General features: G+C 48.6%; 1 long non-coding RNA gene across 1 annotated transcript in view; it reads right to left on the bottom strand.

Moving 5' to 3' along the window:
* LOC309516099 overlaps positions 1-3,403 on the bottom strand; it is a 131,894-nt gene extending 128,491 nt beyond the window's left edge. The window contains exon 1 of the long non-coding RNA XR_014212772.1: positions 2,883-3,403. This is a non-coding gene — a long non-coding RNA (uncharacterized lncRNA). The remainder of the gene's footprint in view (positions 1-2,882) is intronic.
* Between the last annotated feature and the right edge of the window lie 18,226 nt (positions 3,404-21,629).

Genomic DNA, 21,629 nt, shown 5'->3' with positions numbered 1-21,629 from the left:
GGAAATGATCCTGGGAAGTAGGCTGGCCTCTTATGTATCAGCAAGGGGGAAAAAAGACAAAAGAATAAGGAGATTTTCAAGACGTTTTCATGGGCTGATTCACACACAAATACACAAGGATTCCTGTCATTGAAATAGAATTACATCAGAACCCAAGAAGAATCTGGGGGATCAGAACAAAGGTCCATCTCCTCCAACATCTCACAGTAGCCAACCAGATGCCTATGGGATGCTCCCAAGCAGGACCTGGGTGCAACTGCCCTCTCCCCCCACTTTTGAGTCCCAGTGTTTGGTATTCGTAGGCATGCTGTTTCTGACAGTGCAGGTGGAACCTGGCCATCGTGGCTCATAGCCAGTGATAGCATATCCTACAGCACAGCGGGCAAGGCTGTGACCAACTAGTGTGTCTGCTCAGACCACTATCCAGATTCTAAGTGTTGATGGGCAAATTCAAGAGCCCTCCTGCTCTCTCTTCTTACAGTTCTTGATCTTTCCCCTTCAGATGAAGGAATGCCCTCTGGCCTCCATTCTTATGGAGGGTTCTCCTCTATAAACTAGGAAGGCTGGAGCTAGGGCTGAGCAATATCTGGTTTTCAACATTGTGATGTATTACCAGCTAAACATCGTGATATACTGATATATCACAGTGTCTGAAATAAGGATGGAACTATGGGAGAGGCGTTGACTGGCTTCACACTTTTCCTCACGTTGTGATTTCCGCATGATTTGTGATATATCGTGAGGTAAAAAAATAATAAGAAACCAGTATCACGATGTGGACTTCAAACTGGTTTTGTACGATATGTCGCCTGGCCCTAGCACACATCCTGATTCCTGATATATTGCCAGGTCAAAAACTATGAAACCAACATCACGATATGGGCTTCAAACCGGTTTTGGATGATATATCAATTGTCAGGGGTTCAGGAGCAGAGGCGAGGGCAAGGGAGGAAACAGAGAGCGAGGGGGAGGAGGCAGAAGAAAGGATGAGTGATGACGACGACCCGAGATCTCCGAGTCTTTCCAGTGAATCAGAAGATTCACAAAAAGGAGCACCAGTGGCCAGGGCAAGGGGGGAGACTAGGGGGACACCCCAGGAAGAAAGAGCCAGAGGGGACTCAGAGGGGAGCAGTTGGAGATCGGGACCAACATCACCGCCAGAGAGTAGGAAAGAGGAAGAGCGCCAGGGAGCAAGCGCTGGCAGCTCGCAACAGGAGGGAGGGCACGAGTCAGGAGTGGCCACACCTTCATCGGGGAGCGAAGTGACGGTTAGACGGAAAGTGGAAGGTTGGGCGCGCGCGCCAAGTTCAAATGCACAGGAAGGTGGCGCAGTAGGCAGCCCGGAAAGGGAGCCAGGTCCTAAAGCCCGGCGCAAGGAGACAGGAGAGTCAGGGGGGTCAGCGTCAGAAGAATCCCGGAAGGAAGAGACCCAGGGGGGCAGAGGGACCCAGAGGAGAACTGTCAGGCGGAAAAGGTGGAGCAGGGCTAGGATATTAAGTTGGTGCGCAAGGGGCGGAGACTCAGACGGAGCTTCGCCGATCTAAGCATAAGACGTAGGGTTGCACGCAGCAGCTCGAGAATGGAGACTGTAACTCAATAAAGACTTTTATTTAACGATCGCTGGCTAGCGTGATCCTCTGTGAGCTAGGATCTGGAAGTAACCCTGACATCAATATATCGCCCAACCCTCGTTGGAGCAAGGGCCTTTGACGTCACGACAACAGGACTGAGGCTGCTACATTTCTAGTGGAGGTTTTCAAAAAACGAACATACAGAAAATCAGCAACGTCCTCTTTCTTCTTATCCTTGTTTATAAGTCACAGTGAATGCCAAAGAAGACTTTTTGGGCACCCTAAAGACTCACAGGCTTCCTGCGCCGTAAGCCCTCATGGCCAGCTTTGATGAAGCGGGTTGTTCTCTGCACAAGCGGAAACCGCAATGAATTCATTAGTCTTTGAGGTGCCACCGTCAGCAGCAGCTTCCTTAAATAAATAATCGAACGCATCTACTCCTTACATTACCCCTTGTGTTCTTTAAACGCTTTGCTATGCTCACAGTCATCGTTTCTAAAAGGGGTTTGTTTGGCTCAGCATCACTTAATCATGATGATAAATGGTGGTTGTGATCCCACTCGAAGCCATGGGGCATCTTCGGTTGGTGGAGCTGGGTGTGGCAGGTGGGTAGAGTTTAGAGCACCAACACTTTGCAGGGGATTTTGTGGGAATGCTCAGGGTGGCAGGAGAGGATCTATTGCTTATTAATATCCTTCCTAACTTGCATTAGCAAGTTTCTTTACTTAGCAGAGTGCATTCCCCTTTACATAGCCGAAAACTAGTCGCAAACTTGTGTGAGTTTCTTAAGACAATATGCAATTGGCTTGTCCAGAACAGAAGGAATAAGAGATTATTGTATTACAGTCATACCTCGGGTTACAGACGCTTCAGGTTGCGCGTTTTCGGGTTGCGCACTGCGCCAAACCCAGAAGTACCGGAATGGGTTAATTCCGGGTTTCGGTGCTTGTGCATGGGCAGAAACGCTAAATTGCGCTTTGTGCATGCGCAGAAGTGCCAAATCGCAACCCGCACGTGCACAGATGTAGCGCTGCAGGCTGCGAACGCTGTGGATTGCGAGCGTGCCTCCCATACGGATCATGTTTGCAACCTAAGCGTTCACTGTATTGTTATGCTAGTTCACTTTCTGAAATATTGTTATGCTATGCAATATTTTCGAAATGTTGTTATGCTATGCAATATTTTCGAAATGTTGTTATGCTATTTCACTGTTTGGAATACGGCAACCCTGAGCAACAGAAGGAATGAGAAATTATTGTATTATTGTTATGGTATACAGTGGTACCTTGGGTTACATATGCTTCAAGTTACATACTGTTACGGAAAAATCTGGGTGCGGGGTTACTCTGCCACCCAGCTCATCGGACTAAGTCCGTGGGTCCCTGTGGAAGAAAATGAGCTCAGCCGGACGCAGGAGCAAACTGCAGAAGATCCAAGTTTATTGCGCAACAGGTTCAAGGCGAGATTGAACAGCGAGAAAGGGGTGACATGAATTTTTGAAATTTCCCTCCATATCCCAGAATGCAGTGCAAAATACATCCCAGTTACATCATGAATACATTAAGAGGTTGGGTTACACAGATTACATCACGAATACATTAGGAAGAGGTTGGGTTACACCGGATTAACATATGGAGGAGGGAGGGGGGAATATGCAGAGAGCTGGAGATATGGAGGAGGGAGGGTGGAATAGGCAGAGCTGGAGATATGTGCAGATAAGCACATCCTGAGAAGACAATGGTCCATGTTTGCATAGTCTGTCACCTGGCATCGCCCGGAGGAAGGGCTTGGCAGATGGAAATAAATGGATATATTGTAGCGAAGAAGAAGGTGAAGAAGACATGCCCCCCTTCCGTATCAATACGCTTCAGGTTACAGACTCCGCTAACCCAGAAATATTGCTTCAGGTTAAGAACTTTGTTTCAGGATGAGAACAGAAATCATTCTCCGGCGGTGCGGCAGCAGCGGGAGGCCCCATTAGCTAAAGTGGTGCTTCAGGTTAAGAACAGTTTCAGGTTAAGAACGGACCTCCGGAACGAATTAAGTACTTAACCCGAGGTACCACTGTAAAAGAGGGAAGATAGGGTGCAGCAGAAGGAAGGAATATAACACACCGTGGAAAAATGGGATGGGAAGTCGACAAAACAAGACAAAAGTCCATCATGTATCAGAATGCCTAAGTGCAATTTGTGAAGATTTACAGTGGTACCTCGCAAGACGAATGCCTCGCAAGGCAAAAAACTCGCTAGATGAAAGGTTTTTCCGTTTTCGATTTGCCTCGCAAGACGAATTTCACCTATGGGCTTGCTTCGCAAGACGAAAACGTCTCGCGACTTTGTTTCCTTTGTCTAAAAACAAAACATGTTTTGTTTATAAAGTTAATTTATTTTCCCTTCAGTTTTTGAACTGCTCTTTACAGTATGTGTGACTTTAAAGAGCAGTTAATAAACTGTTGTTGTACCAAATTTGGCTTTGTTTGGACTTTTTTTGACCATAGGAACGCATTAATTGATTTTCAATGCATTCCTATGGGATTTCGTGATTCGCAAGACGAAAAATTCGCTAGATGACAAAACTTGCGGAACGAATTAATTTTGTCTTGCGGGGCACCACTGTAATAAAATATATCTTTTAAAAAAGAGCCACCGTGGTGTAGTGGTTAGAGTGTCAGAGTTGGGCCTGGGAGATCAGGGTTCAAATTCCCATTTGTTCATGAAGTTCATTGGATGAACTTTGGTCCTGTCACTGCCTCTCAGCCAAACTTACCTCACAGGGTTCTTGTGGGGGGTTGAATGAGATGGGGAAGAACTGTGTATGCCACCTTGAGGTCCTTGGAGGAAAAGATGGGATGTAAATGCAATTGATAGCAATAATAATCCCAACAATAAAAGCTAAACTTGGCTGCTGCTGAAAACCCTCTCCTCCTGCACTCTCAGCTTCAGAAACAGTCACTCACAAATAGATCCTGGGTAATATTCACACACCCCTCCATATTGTGACCCAGTTGTGTATGTCATGACTATATATATCTTATTTATTTTTCAAAAAATGCCAGCAGCTTGGGTGTGAAAACATTAACAACTAGACCAGGCCTCTGCTGCATGTGTGAAACAAATGATTCCCCGAGATTGGTGTGAACTGACCCCCAAGCACAGGAGCAGCTGTCGAGAGATTTGGTCTCACATCTCCCCACTAAATGTATTTTATCTTAGTGGGAAAGGGTGAGAATGAACAAATCCTGCGGTTGAATTGTAAGACCTTGGAATGGGCAGAAAAGACTGCCAGCTTAGCAAGTTTGTGCTTGTTCATCGCCTGCCACCGGATGACTCAAGCTAGTGTTTTGCAAATAAAATGTCACTTTCCCTACAAAGAATAAAAACCACATTTTCTCATTTGCATACACAGTTGTGTTGACAGAATTGAATATTTACATATTTCCTTTAAATCGAAACAGGGAGAAGAGGATTATTATTATTATTTATTGAATTTATATACCGCCCTATACCTGGAGGTCTCAGGGCGGTTCACAGAATAAAATCAAAATATAAAACCTTAAAATACATAATCAAAATAAAAGCAACAACCCAATAACCCCCCCCCCAAAAAAAAACACATTTTAAAAGGGCGTGGGATCCTCACAACATTTAAAGTAAGACAATTAACAAACCTGGACAGGAGCCACTCGTTGGAAAGACCATGATCATGGCAATATTTATTGGCAACCAAATGCTTTTTCAGGAACTTTGGTGCAGTGACTTAACTGGGTTATCCAGAAGATTATTTCTTCACCCAATGCATAGTTAAGGCAAGTTGTGCACAGAAATGCATATATCAGTGACGACGATGTACAGAAATGCATCCTATTAGTGGAAATTGTTTTGCAAAACATGTGTTTGTCAGACACAGTTGCATAGAAATAGGTGTGCATTAGGAAAAAGGCACACTAAAATGCTGATGAATTTGAATCCCCACCACACACACATACTGGTGTGGAAATGCAGAGAACTAAACAATGGGCTCAATTACTTTCTTGGGCTCCATGATCAGTGCAGATGGTGACAGCAGCCACGAAATTAAAAGACACCTGTTTCTTGGGAGAAAAGCGATGACAAACTTAGATAGCATCTTAAAAAGTAGAGACATCACCTTGCCCACAAAGGTCCGTATAGTAAAAGCTATGGTTTTCCCAGTAGTGATGTATGGAAGTGAGAGCTGGACCATAAAGAAGGCTGATCGCCAAAGAATTGATGCTTTTGAATTATGGTGCTGGAGGAGACTCTTGAGAGTCCCATGGACTGCAAGAAGATCAAACCTCTCCATTCTGAAGGAAATCAGCCCTGAGTGCTCACTGGAAGGACAGATCCTGAAGCTGAGGCTCCAATACTTTGGCCACCTCATGAGAAGAGAAGACTCCCTGGAAAAGACCCTGATGCTGGGAAAGATGGAGGGCACAAGGAGAAGGGGATGACAGAGGACGAGATGGCTGGACAGTGTTCTCGAAGCTACCAGCATGAGTTTGACCAAACTGTGGGAGGCAGTGGAAGACAGGAGTGCCTGGCGTGCTCTGGTCCATGGGGTCACGAAGAGTCGGACACAACTAAATGACTAAACAACAAACAATGGGAAAATAAGAAATTGAAATGGGCAGCTTCAGCCATTCCTAGCTGCTACAGGCTGCTGCTCCCTTGACCAGACAAGAGCAGAAGAGCCAGAATCCTAGCAGTTAAACTAGGTACCGGCACACTTCCCAAATGATTAAAGAGCACTGGATTAACTTGGAAATTCACAGTATCTGAATCCTTCTGGGAGGAAGAATCAGAAGAACCTGCCCAGTTTTTTTTGAGCAGATTGGAGGGTGCCTGATGGAGAGAGAAGTGTCGTGTGGGTATTTTCCTGACTTCTTTCTCCTGATCATAAAAAAATTGTGAAGAGCTTATGATCTTCAGCATTTCAGCAGCTAGGAGCCACCGCGTCAAACAAAACAGCACACTAAACCACTTGGGGAAAGAAAAAAACACACAAAAAGAAATTAAAAACCAGGTGCAGTCTGTGTTCTGCAACAAGCCTTAATTTATTTTAAATTAATTTGCACAGGGGGAGACAAAACAGTGAATTAATTTCCCTCCCTCTTTTTTTTCTCTGGGACCTTTTCCAGCTGAGAAGAATTGGGGGCGCGGGTGGAGGGGATATTTCCCCTTTTCTTTCTTTTTTTGCTTCGTGGGGAAAGGCCTTAAAACTTCCTTCAGGGAATACGAAAATATAGCCCAGTATTCTATTCAATTAGATGTAATAAAGCCACATTTTCCTGTCTCCTGATCCCACAGCAAAGTGAGGGTAATTAGTTTAACCCACACAGTTGATCGGTTAATCCCAAATCATGCAAGTGTCCCCCAACCCCAGATCTCATAAATGGAAGGGAGTTTTCTGTTACCCAAGTTCAGAGCTGGCCCAAGAAATTCTGCTGCCTGAGGCAAATGACAAGATGGCAAGCCCTTCTTCCCCATGGCACTTACAGAACTAGACCCCTAGTTGATTGTTGGCCCCATCTGCACTATATATTAAAAGCGGTGTCATATCACTTTAAACAGTCAGGGCTTTCCCCCAAAGATTCCTGGGAACTGTAGTCTGTTAAGGTTGCTGAGAGTTGTTTTACTCATGTTCAACTGAATGCAAGCCGAACCCTCAAAACAATCAGGCTTCCTGCTTTTTTCTTTAAAAGGAGACCACAATGAATTAAAATGTAAAGGGACCCCTGACCATTAGGTCCAGTCGTGGCCGACTCTGGGGTTGCAGCGCTCATTTTGCTTTATTGGTCGAGGGAGCTGGCATACAGCTTCTGGGTCATGTGGCCAGCATGACTAAGCCGCTTCTGGCAAATCAGAGCAGCACATGGAAACACCGTTTACCTTCCCGCCAGAGCGGTACCTATTTATCTACTTGCACTTTGATGTGCTTTCGAACTGCTAGGTTGGCTAGGTGGACTATAGTCCATGGAAGCTCATTGACATAATAAATTTGTTAGTCTTTAAGGTGCCAGAATACTATCTTGTCATTTTCAATAGTGAATGACAGGACTTAACAGCTGAAGCATCCTTCAACTTGCTGGTATGTCTGTCTGTCATGCAAATTGTAGACCCAGGTTCACGCTGTAGGTGATAAACTTTCTGCGACTGCTCTTCCCATACTCTACCACTGCCTTCACTTTCTCAGGATAGAAAAATAAGTTGATCCCTAGCCAGGAACAGGGCAAAGTGCAGGCCACACCACCTGTTTCTGGTATGTTCCAGGGCAGAGATTGCATAAAAAGAAAAAGTTTGGGGGCAGATCTATGCCCTGAGGCGAAACATTATGGGATTGATCCACGCAAGGAAGAGTAATGCACTTTCTCTTCCCCCTCTGTGGCAGATGCACATTTTAAATAGCATTCTCTGTGGGAGGAAGATGGTCTTTTCAAAGGATGCAGCTAATTGGAAATGATGGCTCCCAACTTCGATAATAATAAGCTCAAGATGGGCTACTTGGGCCATCTCTTCAGAGAAGTCTCTTGATCAAAGGCAAGGTTGAGTGGCGAAATTGAGATCTGAAAGAGAAAAAGGAAAAGAGAGTTCCTCTCTAGGTAGGATGGGGAGCCGAGAAGATGGCTGTGAAGTTATTCCTGGATAACTCAGTTGTTTCTGCTCCTAGGTATGCTTCTAATTTTGTAAGGCAGGAGTTGATGGCAAAACGTAAAGGAGAGAAAAGTCATAGTCCCATCTGATGAGCAAGAGAGGGAGAGTTGCCCTATTCAGAGGCATTCCTCTACTTGGTGATAGGTGCAGCACGTATTTTTGACTCCAGGGACTTGCATCAGGATGTCAGAGACTTCCAACACAAGCAGAAAAGGAAGCGGAAATTGCTTCAACTCGTGTGTTCCTCTGTGACTAGGGATGGAAATCAGTCGAACAAACAGGGCTGATTTCCCACAATGTTTTTTAAGTCTGCAAATGATATGTAATTCATATTGGGGGGTGTGTGTGTTTTTCTACACATTGCTCCAACTTATCCTTTGCGCTGAAATGACTGAAAGTTATGTAAGTTTTGCAACTGACGTTAAATAATGGAGAGAAAGGCGAATAACCTAGTACTTGGCGGAAATGGGACTGCAGCGGAATGGAAACAGAGCTGATTGTGAAGAATACAGATCGGAATGGAAATCGCTGCCTTCTGGCATCCCTAGTAGCATCTCTCCTTTTTTTCATTTCCAGAAAACTTTCACACCTTTCAAATAAGTTTCATGCCTTCAAGACTTCTCTTGTAGAGCGGGGCAACATGTGTGCGTTTTGTCGATGTGGGATAAGGCTATCAACGCCTGCTTGTCATGATGGTTATAGAGGCTGCGTTCTTCTGAGTACTGGTTGCTGGGGAGCAACAGCAGGAGAGGGCATCTTTTTGGTTACCATGGGAAACGGACAGCATCTGCCAAAAACGCCCTTCTGAAATATGCGTAGGGCAAACAGGCCAGTTCCACGGCAGAAGAATAAACAGATGCCAATCTGACATCAGAAATGGCCGTATTGACAAACCAGTGTGTAAACATTTTGACATCCTAGATTACTGTAAATGACTTTAAGTTGGCGGTACTGGGACAAAGGCACTTCAAAGAGAGAATGCCATGGGAAACCGCAGAATTACAGTTCTTCAAGAGGCTCGGTGCTGTCATTTGGGGACTGAATAGGCACAATGGATTTTTAGCACGCTGCATGCGTTAATTGACTTGGCAATGCCAGGATGCCTGCGTTAGCAGTACAATTCAGTTTAAGTTTTGGTGAGTGAGGAGCTACACTTTTGCACATTTCAACCAGGCAGAGGGCCTCCTCGGTGGTGGCACCCGCCCTGTGGAACGCCCTTCCACTAGATGTCAAGGAAATGAACAATTATCTGACTTTTAGAAGACATCTGAAGGCAGCCCTGTTTAGGGAAGTTTTAATGTTTGATGTTTTATTGTGCTTTTAATATTCTGTTGGGAGCCGCCCAGAGTGACTGGGGAAACCCAGCCAGATGGGCAGGGTATGTATGTATGTGTGTATAAATAAATAAATAAATAAAATTATTATTATTATTTCCCTTCCTTTGGATCTCACACTATACATCCCCCTCCCCCCAGTGCTGCGTCAGTGTCTATAACCTAAAACTCAGAATGACACTTCATACATCTTTTGCCTATGAAAGCTAATGGAAGAATAGACCTGGTAGTTTTTGAGGGGGCGCAAGGCTCTTCCGTGTTTGCACTGCAAGAGACCAACAGGAAATTGTTGCATATCATCTTTGCACAGAGAGCACACATCCCAGACAAAAGGGAGTGCAGCACGAAGCTGGAGATGTTGCTGGAACTTGGAATTGCATGGTTCAGAGTACGAATCTGATGTACTTTGTGGAATGTAATCCATTGGAGCAGTCAAATACAACATTCCTCGTTTCCCTAGAGTGGGCACAGGCAGGGGGATGTTACTCCAGTCACATACATACAGAACCTCCTGTTTCACAGATCTGGAGCGTCCTCCCCCTGTATGTGACCAGGGAGATTGGCATGACCCTGGCTGCCTCCATAAAGGAGCCAAATCATGCAGCCATCTCTCTTTCTTGATGCCATGCTGCTCTCCTGCTCCTGCAGCCCTTTTGTTCTCTTGAGGCTGTTCTCTTAATGTATTTTGCTGTCTGCTTGCTCTCAGCCAGCAGCACATGGGCTCAATCCCCATAAGAAGAGTTTGGATTTAATATCCCGCTTTATCACTACCCGAAGGAGTCTCAAAGCGGCTAACATTCTCCTTTCCCTTCCTCCCCCACAACAAACACTCTGTGAGGTGAGTGAGGCTGAAAGACTTCAAAGAAGTGTGACTGGCCCAAGGTCACCTAGCAGCTGCATGTGGAGGAGCGGGGAAGCGAACCCGGTTCCCCAGATTACGAGTCTACCGCTCTTAACCACTGCACCACACTGAACTCACACTATGTTCTGTAACTACAAGCTAAAGCCTGCCTTCAGGGATCATACCGTGAACTGAATGTGAGTAAACTTCTTGTTACTTTTAAGGAAAGCCTCTTGTGTCTTTGTTCTTTTAAGAGGGATCAAAGGGCACACCAGGAATAATCCAGTCTGATCAAGCCAGACTGGACTGCTTAACTAAAGAGATTCAAACGAATCTGCAAGCTAGCTTCCTGCTGTATTGATGGGAATCTGCTCTGCTACATGACTCACTAGCATGAGTGAAGGAAGGATAATATTTAATCAATATATTCTCTGCTACTATCCTTAACATTTCACACACTTGTGGTGCACACCTGCCTTCTGATCCTGGTGGTATTCCCTTGCCCATCCTCCTGTATTCCTCAACTCATCATTTGCATTTGCTGTCAATATTACTATGTTATCTTTTGCTCAGGGCGATATCATTTGGCTGTTGACTCTGCCGTTGCGAAAGCCTTCGATTGCGACTTCATTACGCAAACGTTAATGCCATTGCAATCAGCAGCCCTGATGCTGTGGGGGCTATAAGATTTGTGCGCTTATCTTTTATATCTTTCAATATCCCCTCCTCCCCAAAGGTATATAACAGAATAATTGAGGAGGGGGGGAAAGCTATAAACATTATAAAGCATCTCATAAAACTAACTAAATTACCAGCGCTGAGATTACGTCTCCGATTCCAAAATGTTAGATGTTGCATTCTTCGTACAGTAGATCTTATCAGCGAGAGGAACGAGGGCACCATTTAAAGGTTTCATGGGAGTGGGAGAGAATTCACAGCGTGGTTCAAAGGCATGTTCTTCCATACAGTGGAGATTATATTGCCCAAAATGTCCCCGCTGGTGTGCTTTTAAGTAGTGATGGCGCCAAAGTTTGTAATTGCTTTCCTCAGAACATGAGCTTATCTTGCCCGTGGTGCTTGGCGACATTACAAAGCACGCGCCATTTTCTTATCCTCCAGTGTGACATCTGAATCTGGACCGGTGCTCCTCTTACCAGGCACCTTGAACACTAATGCGCCAACATCTCAGGTGCCAGGCAGCCTGGGAAACATAGTTCTCTGGGGCGATTGAGATAGGGAGGCTGCTTACACATAGCCAGCAAAGGAGGACAGAAGAAGACACACATTTGCCTAACATTTGCAGATGCCAAAGTTATATGTATGGATGCAAATTTTGAAAGAATGACTATAATTTAAATCAGGGGTAGGGAACCTAAGGCCCAGGGGCCGGATGTGGCCTAATCGTCTTATCAATCCAGCCCGTGGACGGTCCGGGAATCAGTGTGTTTTTACATGAGTAGAAAGTGTCCTTTTATTTGAAATGCATCTCTGGGTTAGTTGAGGAGCATAGGAATTCATTCATTCCCCCCCTCCAAAAAAAATATAGTCCGGCCCACCACATGGTCTGAGGGATGGTGGACTGGCCCACGGCTGAAAAAGGTTGCTGAATCAAATTAGAAGCCCTTTCCTCTGTGAAATTGGGACACTTGAAGGGTATGCGTACACTTATCCATGCTCCTCAGACACTGAAGGAGCGTCTCCACCGCCATCATCCAGCCTTCTGGCAGTTCCCTCACAGAGAGAAGTGAGGTTGCAGGGAACCAGGCAGAGGGCCTTCTTGGTAGTGGCTCCCACCCTGTGGAACACCCTCCCATCAGATGTCAAAGAAATAAACAACTATCTGATGTTTAGAAAACATCTGAAGGAAGCCCTGTTTAGGGAAGTTTTTAATGTTTGATGTTTTATCGCGTTTTTAATACAGTGGTGCCTCGCAAGACGAAATTAATTCATTCTGCAAGTCTCTTCGTCTTGCGGTTTTTTCGTCTTGCGATGCACGGTTTCCCATAGGAATGCATTGAAAATCAATTAATGCGTTCCTAGGGAAACCGCCTTCAGACCAGGTCCGGGGACAGTCTGTCCCCGGACCTCTTCTGAAGGCTGGGGGGGAGGGCTTTTCTTCCCACCCCCAGCATTTTTAAAAAACCCGGGACAGCGGAGGACTTCTCCGCTGTCCGGGCGATCTTAAAATGCTGGCGGGCGGCATTTTAAAATCGCACCGGGACAGCGGAGGACTTCTCCGCTGTCCGGGGCGATTTAAAAGCCCCTGGGAAGGCAGGCAGGGGGGACAAAGACTTTTGCCCCCCGCCTGCCTTCAGAAGGTGTTCCCGCCCCCCCGCCCGGCTTCGCAGCAGCTCTACGAAGCCCGGCAGTGGGGCAGGTGTTCCCGCCCCCCCACCCCACTTCGGAGCAGCGTTCCGAAGCGGGGTGGCTGGGGCAGGTGTTCCCGCCCACCCGCCCGGCTTCGCAGCAGCGCTACGAAGCCCGGCGGTGGGGCAGGTGTTCCTGCCCCCCCACCCCGCTTCGGAGCAGCGTTCCGAAGCGGGGTGGCTGGGGCAGGTGTTCCCGTCCCCCCGCCCCGCTTCGGAGCACCGGGAGATCGCTTCTCCCCACCGCCCCTTGCTTCAAAAGAGGTCCGGGGGCAGCTGCCCCCGGACCTCTTTTGAAGCAAGGGGCGGTGGGGAGAAGCAACCCCCCCTGCAGCCGCTTGCTTCAAAAGAGGTCCGGGACCTCTTTTGAAGCAAGCGGCTGCAGAGAGAAGCGATCTACCCGCAACCGCTTGCTTCAAAAGAGGTCCGGGGGCAGCGGGAAGCGCTTCCCGCTGCCCCCGGACCTCTTTTGAAGCAAGGGGCGGTGGGGAGAAGCGATCTCCCTGCCGCCCCTTGCTTCAAAAGAGAAGACCCGCTGTCCCCGGGGCAAGCTTCGTTTTGCGAAGCAAGCCCATAGGGAAATTTGTCTTGCGAGGCAACTCGAAAACGAAAAAACCTTTCGTTTTGCGAGTTTTTCATCTCGCGAGGCGTTCGTCTTGCGGGGTACCACTGTATTCTGTTGGGAGCCTCCCAGAGTGGCTGGGGAATCCCAGCCAGATGGGCAGGGTATAAATAATAAATTATTATTATTATTATTATTATTATTATTATTATTATTATTATTACTACTACTACTACTACTACTACTACTGAGCGATGCAGGAACCATTTTGGACGGCATGGTTTGGAGCGTGATGAGTCCAAACGAAGAATCGATCTTAGGCTGCATAAACACCAGATGTTTAAAGCACATTTAAAGCAGACACACAGACTCCATATCCCACAACTGTCCCGATTGGGGCACCCTGTTTTTGAGCTCTGTGCTTTTGCGCAAGTCACACGACTCACCTGGGAGAGCATCCCGGAATACAAGGATCCCAGTTTTGGCCTGCAACCTGTTGGACGGTATGCAGTAAAGGTAAAGGGCCCCCTGACCATTAGGTCCAGTCGTGGCCGATTCTGAGTTTGCGGTGCTTATCTCACTTTATTGACCGAGGGAGCCGACATCCAGCTTCCAGGTCATGTGGCCAGCATGACTAAGCCGCTTCTGGTGAATCAGAGCAGTGTATGGAAACGCCGTTTACCTTCCCACCGGAGCAGTACCTATTTATCTACTTGCACTTTGACATGCTAGGTTGGCAAGAGCAGGGACCGAGCAACAGCAGCTCACCCCATCACAGGGATTCGAACCACCGACCTTCTGATTGGCAAGTCCTAGGCTCTGTGATTTATCCCACAGTGCCACCTGCATCCCTCAGGACCGTATGCAGACTAGTACTCAAATCCCAGGAACCATAGTTTGTTAAGCGTGCTAGGAGTGTAGCTCTGTGAGGAGTGAACTACAACTCCCAGAACTCTTGTGGGAAGAAAGCCATGCGCTTTAAATATATGGTATGTAAGGCAGGGTTTCTGAGCTATGGTGAGCCTGAACGAAGCCTTACAAAATGTGGTTCTTTTTTGTTGTTGCAGAATGTTTGAGTCCCTATTAGGAGCCCTTTTTCAGATATGATCCATCCCAGCTTTGGATAGAAAAGTTTTCTTCCCTCCTAAAAGCAGGAAATTTCATATACTTTTTTTTTTAAAGCATAAACACAAGTTAAATCTTTAAGTGCATTTTAGGCCCTCTTGATCCCCGGACTTGTCACACCAGAGGGGAGTAGGGAAAGTTTTCCTTCCATTGTGAATTAATTACTTCTGATGTTTTAAAAAGCCCTACTTTCATTCTCTCTGCATGTCTGCGTGTGAAGGGCTAAAAGTTTTGCGGAGAAACCCGAAACCATGTGAAAGTTGCTTGACTTTGGGGTTTTAATGTAAGCTCTAAACTCAGACCAGATTCTCAGAGAGAGAGAGGGAGAGAGAGAGCTACAGTTAGCCTTGCAGGGCCTTTTAAGCAAACATGTTTGGCTTGTCAGCCTTACACCCTGACTTTGATAGTGGAATTTATTCAGGACGGGAGTTGTTTAAGTCAAGGAAAAACGGTCCAGATTTTGAGTTTGCTTGGGAATTATCACCTTTGATTTGGTAGTCCGGATCCATCATTTAATTTCTAGGTTTTCCCTCCTTAGTTAAATATGAAAGGAAGGCACTCTGCACGTACCTAGAGGTGCTCTTGCCATTGTTGTTGTTTAGTTGTTTAATCGTGTCCGACTCTTCGTGACCCCATGGACCAGAGCATGCCAGGTACTCCTGTCTTCCACTACCTCCCGCAGTTTGGTCAGACTCATGCTGGTAGCTTCAAGAACACTGTCCAGCCATCTCGTCCTCTGTCGTCCCCTTCTCCTTGTGCCCTCCATCTTTCCCAACATCAGGGTCTTTTCCAGGGAGTCTTCTCTTCTCAGGAGGTGGCCAAAGTATTGGAGTCTCAGCTTCAGGATCTGTCCTTCCAGTGAGCACTCAGGGCTGATTTCCTTCAGAATGGATCGGTTTGATCTTCTTGCAGTCCATGGGACTCTCAAGAGTCTCCTCCAGCACCAGAATTCAAAAGCATCAATTCTTTGGCGATCAGCCTTCTTTATGGTCCAGCTCTCACTTCCATACCTCACTACTGGGAAAACCATAGCTTTTACTATGTGGACCTTTGTTGGCAAGGTGATGTCTCTACTTTTTAAGATGCTGTCTTTTTAAGATGCTCTTGCCATTACTATAATTTAAAGAGAAATGCAGGTCATGGTGGCCACCGTGGTGCCTACACAGTCTGCTGTCCAGACAGCTTATCTCATAGAATCACAGTTAGAAGGGACCCACAGGGTCATCTAGTCCAACCCCCTGCAATGCAGGAATATGCAGCTGTCTGTTATGGGGATTGAACCTGAAGCATTGGTGTTGTCACCACCACGCTTGAACCAGCTCAGCTATCCAGGTTGGTAGATGGGCAGCTTCAGTCCTCCTGCCCACTTTTTATTTTTAAACCAGACAGACTTGGAGCAGGCAGCCCTTGAAGCAGAAGACAGCCCTTAAAATAGAGGACTGCCCTCTGTAAATTAGGACACATGGCCAGCCCTACTCAGGCAGTGCACTTGAGGACCTCAGGAAGCAAGGCTGACACCTTAAAAGCTCTCCACCTTGCTTGCGGGGATAAGAGCCACTTGGGGCATCAGCAGGAATGGTTTAAAGGGTGTGATTTGACTACAGTCGTACCTCGGAAGTCGAACGGAATCCGTTCAGGAAGTCCGTTTGACTTCCAGAACGTTCAGAAACCAAGGTGCAGCTTGCGATTGGCTGCAGGAAGCTTCTGCAGCCAATCAGAAGCCCCGGAAGCCCCATTAGACATTTGGGTTCCAAAGAATGTTCGCAAACCAGAACACTCACTTCCGGGTTTGCAGCGTTCGGGAGCCAAAACATCCAAGTCGTAAGGTGTTTGAATTCCGAGGTACGAGTGTATATGTGTTTTTGTGTATACGTACCATTCCCGGAACATAACTGCCATGTAAGATGCAAGATGACTGTAAAATGTTGAATTCTGCGTCTGATCTGATTGTTTTCCTTGAAAGGCTGCCATCAAACAGATTTGGGGACGTTTACTGTGGACTTTCCAGAAAGAAAGAAAGAAAGAAAGAAAGAAAGAAAGAAAGAAAGAAAGAAAGAAAGAAAGAAGAGGGCTTGTTATTTACCAAGGGCAGGTAGAAACAAGTAGGCTGAAATATACTCAGAGTCGCAAAGTGATTTCATGCTCTTTATTCAGCTCCTAGTGGTGAGGAGGAAATGAATGAATGTCCCCTCAAAGTATCTGCTTATATACATTATTTACACAATGGGCTGCACATGATTGGTTAATTCTGGAATTCTACTGTAAGCCAATCAGGTTGTGGATTCACTTATATCTGGAGCATGATTGGGTGGTTCCTGCCAACCAATCATACTGCTGCATTGTTCTTGGACCAATCAGACTGCTGCATTCTGAATCCTATTGTTCTAGGACCAATCAGACTGCTGCAATTTGGATCCTATTGTTCTAGGACCAATCAGACTGCTGCGGTTTGGATCCTATTCAACTCAGTACATAACACCCCTCCCCTCTAAGTTCCAGTCCTGCCCGGGAGGTCGCATTCATAGTCCTCGAGGTACGCCGGCGGCCTACGTGTGCGTTGCGGCCTGTGGTGTTCCCTGGTCCGGGGTTCCAAGGATGCTGGCTGTGATGGGCCTGTTTGGTTTGGCACAACCGGCTCGCTCAGTCGTGGTTCTGGTTCCGGTGTCCTTTCGGCCTCGGGGGTCCTCTCTGTATTTGCTGGTTCTGCCTCTCCTGCTGGCCCCTCCTGCTCTATGGGCCTCACTGCCCCTCTGTTCCCTTGGGACTCCTCTGACCTCTCCTCCTCCTGGTTTTCTCCCGGGAATCGTCGCCGTATCTGGTCGCAGTGGCGGCGCCAGCATTGCCCCCCATCTGTTAGCACCTCGTACGACACGGGGCCAGTGACCCTGGTGACTGTGGCGGGTACCCATGCTGGGCCTGCCCCAAAATTCTTTGCGTACACTGGGTCCTGGGCCTCGAAGGTCTGGGGGTTCCTGCCTTCCCCCACCACTACCTCATCCTGAGCTCTATCGGGGTGAAGGCGGTCCAATCTGATTGCAAGGCGCCGACCCATTAGTAGTTCAGCGGGGCTCCGGCCAGTCGTTGAGCTGGGGGTGCTGTGCTGTGCTAGGAGGAATGTGGCAAGGCGGTACTCCCAATCCCCTTGCGTCATGCGGCGAAGGGTGTCTTTGGTGGTCCGCACCATGCGTTCTGCTTGGCCATTGGTGGCAGGGTGGAATGTCGCCGAACGGATGTGGCGGATGGCGTTCTGCGCTGTGAAGGTTTGGAATTCTCCTGACGTAAATGCAGTCCCGTTGTCTGAGATGAGAGTGTCCGGGAGCCCGTGGGTTGCAAACAGCCTGCGTAGTACCCGGATGGCTGCGGATGTAGAAGTGGACGGTACCAGTGCGACTTCCAGCCATTTGGTGTAGGAGTCCACCACTATGAAGAATGTTTTCCCCTGAAAGGGGCCAGCGAAGTCCACATGCAGGCGTGACCATGGTGCTCGGGCGGACTCCCAGGACTGGACTGGGGCCCTTGGGGGATCTGGGCGTGATTCTTGGCAGGCCTGGCAGTGTTTGACCCAGGCCTCTATCTCTCCGTCGATCCCTGGCCACCACACATAACTCCTGGCAAGGGCCTTCATTCTTACTACCCCTGGGTGTGTCTCGTGTAGGGCTGTGAGGACCCTTTTGCGGAGGGGCTGGGGAACAACGACTCTGCTTCCCCATAACAGGCACCCCTTGTGGGCCGACAGTTCATGTTTGCGGGTTGTGTAGCCAGCGAATTCTGGCCCAGGGCTGCTGCTGGGCCATCCCCTCCACACCCAGTCCAGGACCCGGGAGATGACCCTATCTTTCTTGGAATGGTGTGCAACTTCTTGTGCCTGAATGGGGCGGTCGGGAAGCAGCTCCAGGCTCATAACCTCTTGTGCAGGTGCTGGGTCAGGGCCTGTTTCCGGTAGTGGTAGCCTGCTGAGGGCGTCCGCATGGCCCATTGCCTTCCCTGGGCGGTGAATCAGTGCATACTGGTAGCTGGCAAGGAAAATTGACCACCTGAGGACGCGAGGAGACAGCACTTGGGGGGTCTGCTTTTCAGGGGCAAACAAGCCAAGCAACGGCTTGTGGTCAGTCACCACGGTGAAGGGCCGCCCGTACAAGAAATCATGGAATTTTTTTACTCCCTTCACGATTGCCAGACCCTCCTTGTCGATTTGCGAGTAGTTCCGCTCGGTTGCATTGAGTGTCTGGGAAAAGTATGCCACTGGTACCTCTCTTCCGTCCGGGAGTTGGTGTCCCAGGACAGCGCCAATGCCATAGGGTGAGGCGTCGCATGCTAGCACCACTGGCAGCCTCTCGTCGAAGTGTGCCAAGACTGAGTTTGAGACAAGCAAGTCCTTGACTGCCTGGAATGCAGCCTCCTGGCACTGGCCCCACACCCAAGTGGCCCGCTTGTCCAGGAGTCTGTGTAGGGGCTCTGCTACCGCTGCCTTGTGAGGAAGGAAGGAATGGTAAAAGTTCAATAGTCCCAAGAAGGCCTGAAGTTCAGTCTTGCTCTTGGGCGCTGGGGCATCACAAATGGCCCGTACCTTGTCCCCAGTCGGGTGGACCCCTTCTGCGTCCACCATAAATCCCAGAAAGTCCACCTGAGGCACTCCAAGTAGACATTTTTCCCGCTTCACCTTGAGACCCGCTGTCTGGAAACGGTGCAGAACGGTGCGGAGGCGGTCCTCAAACTCCTCTGGTGTGGGCCCGGCAATCAGCACATCATCGAAGAAGGGGGTGATGCCAGGAATCCCTTTAAGGAGCGAGTCCATTAGATTCTGGAATATGCCTGGTGCCACACTGACACCGAATTGCAGCCGCTTTACCCTGAACGCTCCTCTGTGCGTCACAATCGTCTGTGCCTCTGCTGTGGCCTCATCTACTGGCAGCTGTTGATATGCTTGGGCCAAGTCCAGCTTGCCAAAAATTTTCGACCCAGCCAGGGTGGCAAGGACATGGCTGACCACTGGCACTGGGTATGCGTGGGCCGTGAGGGCCTTGTTTATGGTACATTTGTAGTCTGCGCAGATGCGGACCGAACCATTAGGCTTGACGGGTGTGACGATTGGGGTTTCCCAGGGGGCATTAGGCACTGGCTCCAGCACTCCTTGCTCCACGAGTCGGTCCAATTCCTCGTCTATACGGGGTTTCAAGGCGAACGGGACTCGGCGGGCCTTGAGCCTGACCGGTCGTACTGCGGGGTCAAGCTGTAGCGCAATGGGGGGGCCCGTATACTGTCCCAATTTCCCGTCAAAAACCCCTGGAAATTCCTTGCATATGGCGTCCACGTCCACTTGAAAGCTAGTGTGGTTCACCCCGGTGACAGCTAGCCCCAGTGGTCCAAACCATGCCAATCCCAGTAAGCTAATGTAGGGGCCCTTGACTACGAGCAAGTCCAGTTGCCGCGTCCGCCCTCGGTATTGCACCCTGAAGGTCCCCACCCCCATTGTGGGGACCTTACGTTTCTGGAAGTCCCGGAGGGTGAATGGGGCCGGCCTGAGTTTGGGACCCCCAGTAGGACACAGTTTCCTTAAGGTCCTTGCCGAGATTATGGATAGAGTTGAACCTGTGTCAAGCTCCATGCGGCATGGGCCCCCCTCTATCTGTACCTCTACATAAATTTTCTCTACGTTGGGGTGGGGCAACTGGTATACCTGGAAATCCGTGAGCTCCGTAGAGTTGCCTTGGTGCGTTGGGCCCCGGGACCTGGGGCTCTTGGATTGGTCATCTGATGCCTGGCGTCGGGTGGGCCGAGCTCGACACACCCGGGCGATGTGTCCCAATTTTCTGCACTGCCTGCACTCTGCGTTGCGGAAACGGCAGGTCCTCCTCTCGTGACTCTCCCCGCAGCTTGCACAGTTTCCTCCTTCTCGTCGAGGCAGCTGTGGTCTGTGCGCTGCTTGAGTGCGCTGCTGTACTCGGAGCACCTCCTCCCTGTCAGATCCTGAGTCGTCGGTGAGGTCTTCATGGTGGACCCTCGGTTGGGGTGGCAGGCTCGGCCGTGCCTCTTGCGTCGACCTCTCGGCAGCTTCCGTTGCCAGGGCCTCCTCCAGAGCGACCTGGAACGTTAGGTCCTTCTTGGCGTAGAGGCGTCGTTGCAGCTTCTCATCCTTCAGGCCACCGACAAGGCGGTCACGCAGCATGTTCTCCAGCTCTGAGAAGTTGCAGAACCGGGCAGCTTGGCGGAGAGAGGTCACAAACCCAGTTATGGTTTCCCCAGGGGCTTGCCGCTTTGCGTAGAAGGCATTTCGACGAGCCACCACTGAGGGCTGTGGCGAAAAGTGCCCCTTCAGCTGTTCCATTATTGTTTTGTATGGAACAGTAGCGACGTCTTCAGGTGCAAGGAGAGCCTGGGCGATTTCAAATGTCTCCTCTCCGCAGATGCTGAAGAATATTGCCCTCTTCTTGGCGTCTTCTTCATCGGTGACCCCTTTGGCTTCTAGAAGGAAGGTGAAACGGGAGGCGTACGCTTCCCAGTCTCCAGATGCTGGGTTGAACGGCGAGAAGCTGCTGTCGGTTGCCATTCTGAGTTCCTTGTGTCCCGGAGCTGAAGCCTGGATACACGGTGCGAGGCAGCAGTGCAGCAGGTGGCGGTGCTGCGGTGCTGTGTGTGGCAGTCAGCTCAGCGGGATCCCACCTTCGTCGCCAGTGAAATATACTCAGAGTCGCAAAGTGATTTCATGCTCTTTATTCAGCTCCTAGTGGTGAGGAGGAAATGAATGAATGTCCCCTCAAAGTATCTGCTTATATACATTATTTACACAATGGGCTGCACATGATTGGTTAATTCTGGAATTCTACTGTAAGCCAATCAGGTTGTGGATTCACTTATATCTGGAGCATGATTGGGTGGTTCCTGCCAACCAATCATACTGCTGCATTGTTCTTGGACCAATCAGACTGCTGCATTCTGAATCCTATTGTTCTAGGACCAATCAGACTGCTGCGGTTTGGATCCTATTCAACTCAGTACATAACATAGGCACATCTGAAACGTAAGTATTGATTTTAGTGTTGGTTTCTGCTCTCTTCACTGTGCAGCAAAGTGCTTGTCACAAGACAATGTTTACATTCCACAGTCAGAGTACTGTTGGGTTTTCCCACGGGAATGGGAAGCTGGATGTGACGTACTCTGGTTT

The sequence above is a fragment of the Podarcis vaucheri genome (genome assembly GCF_965113315.1).
Source record: "Podarcis vaucheri genome assembly, chromosome: 13".
Lineage (NCBI taxonomy): Eukaryota > Metazoa > Chordata > Lepidosauria > Squamata > Lacertidae > Podarcis > Podarcis vaucheri.
Note: the sequence above shows the minus strand (reverse complement) of the source record. Positions and strands in the feature narration are given on the sequence as shown.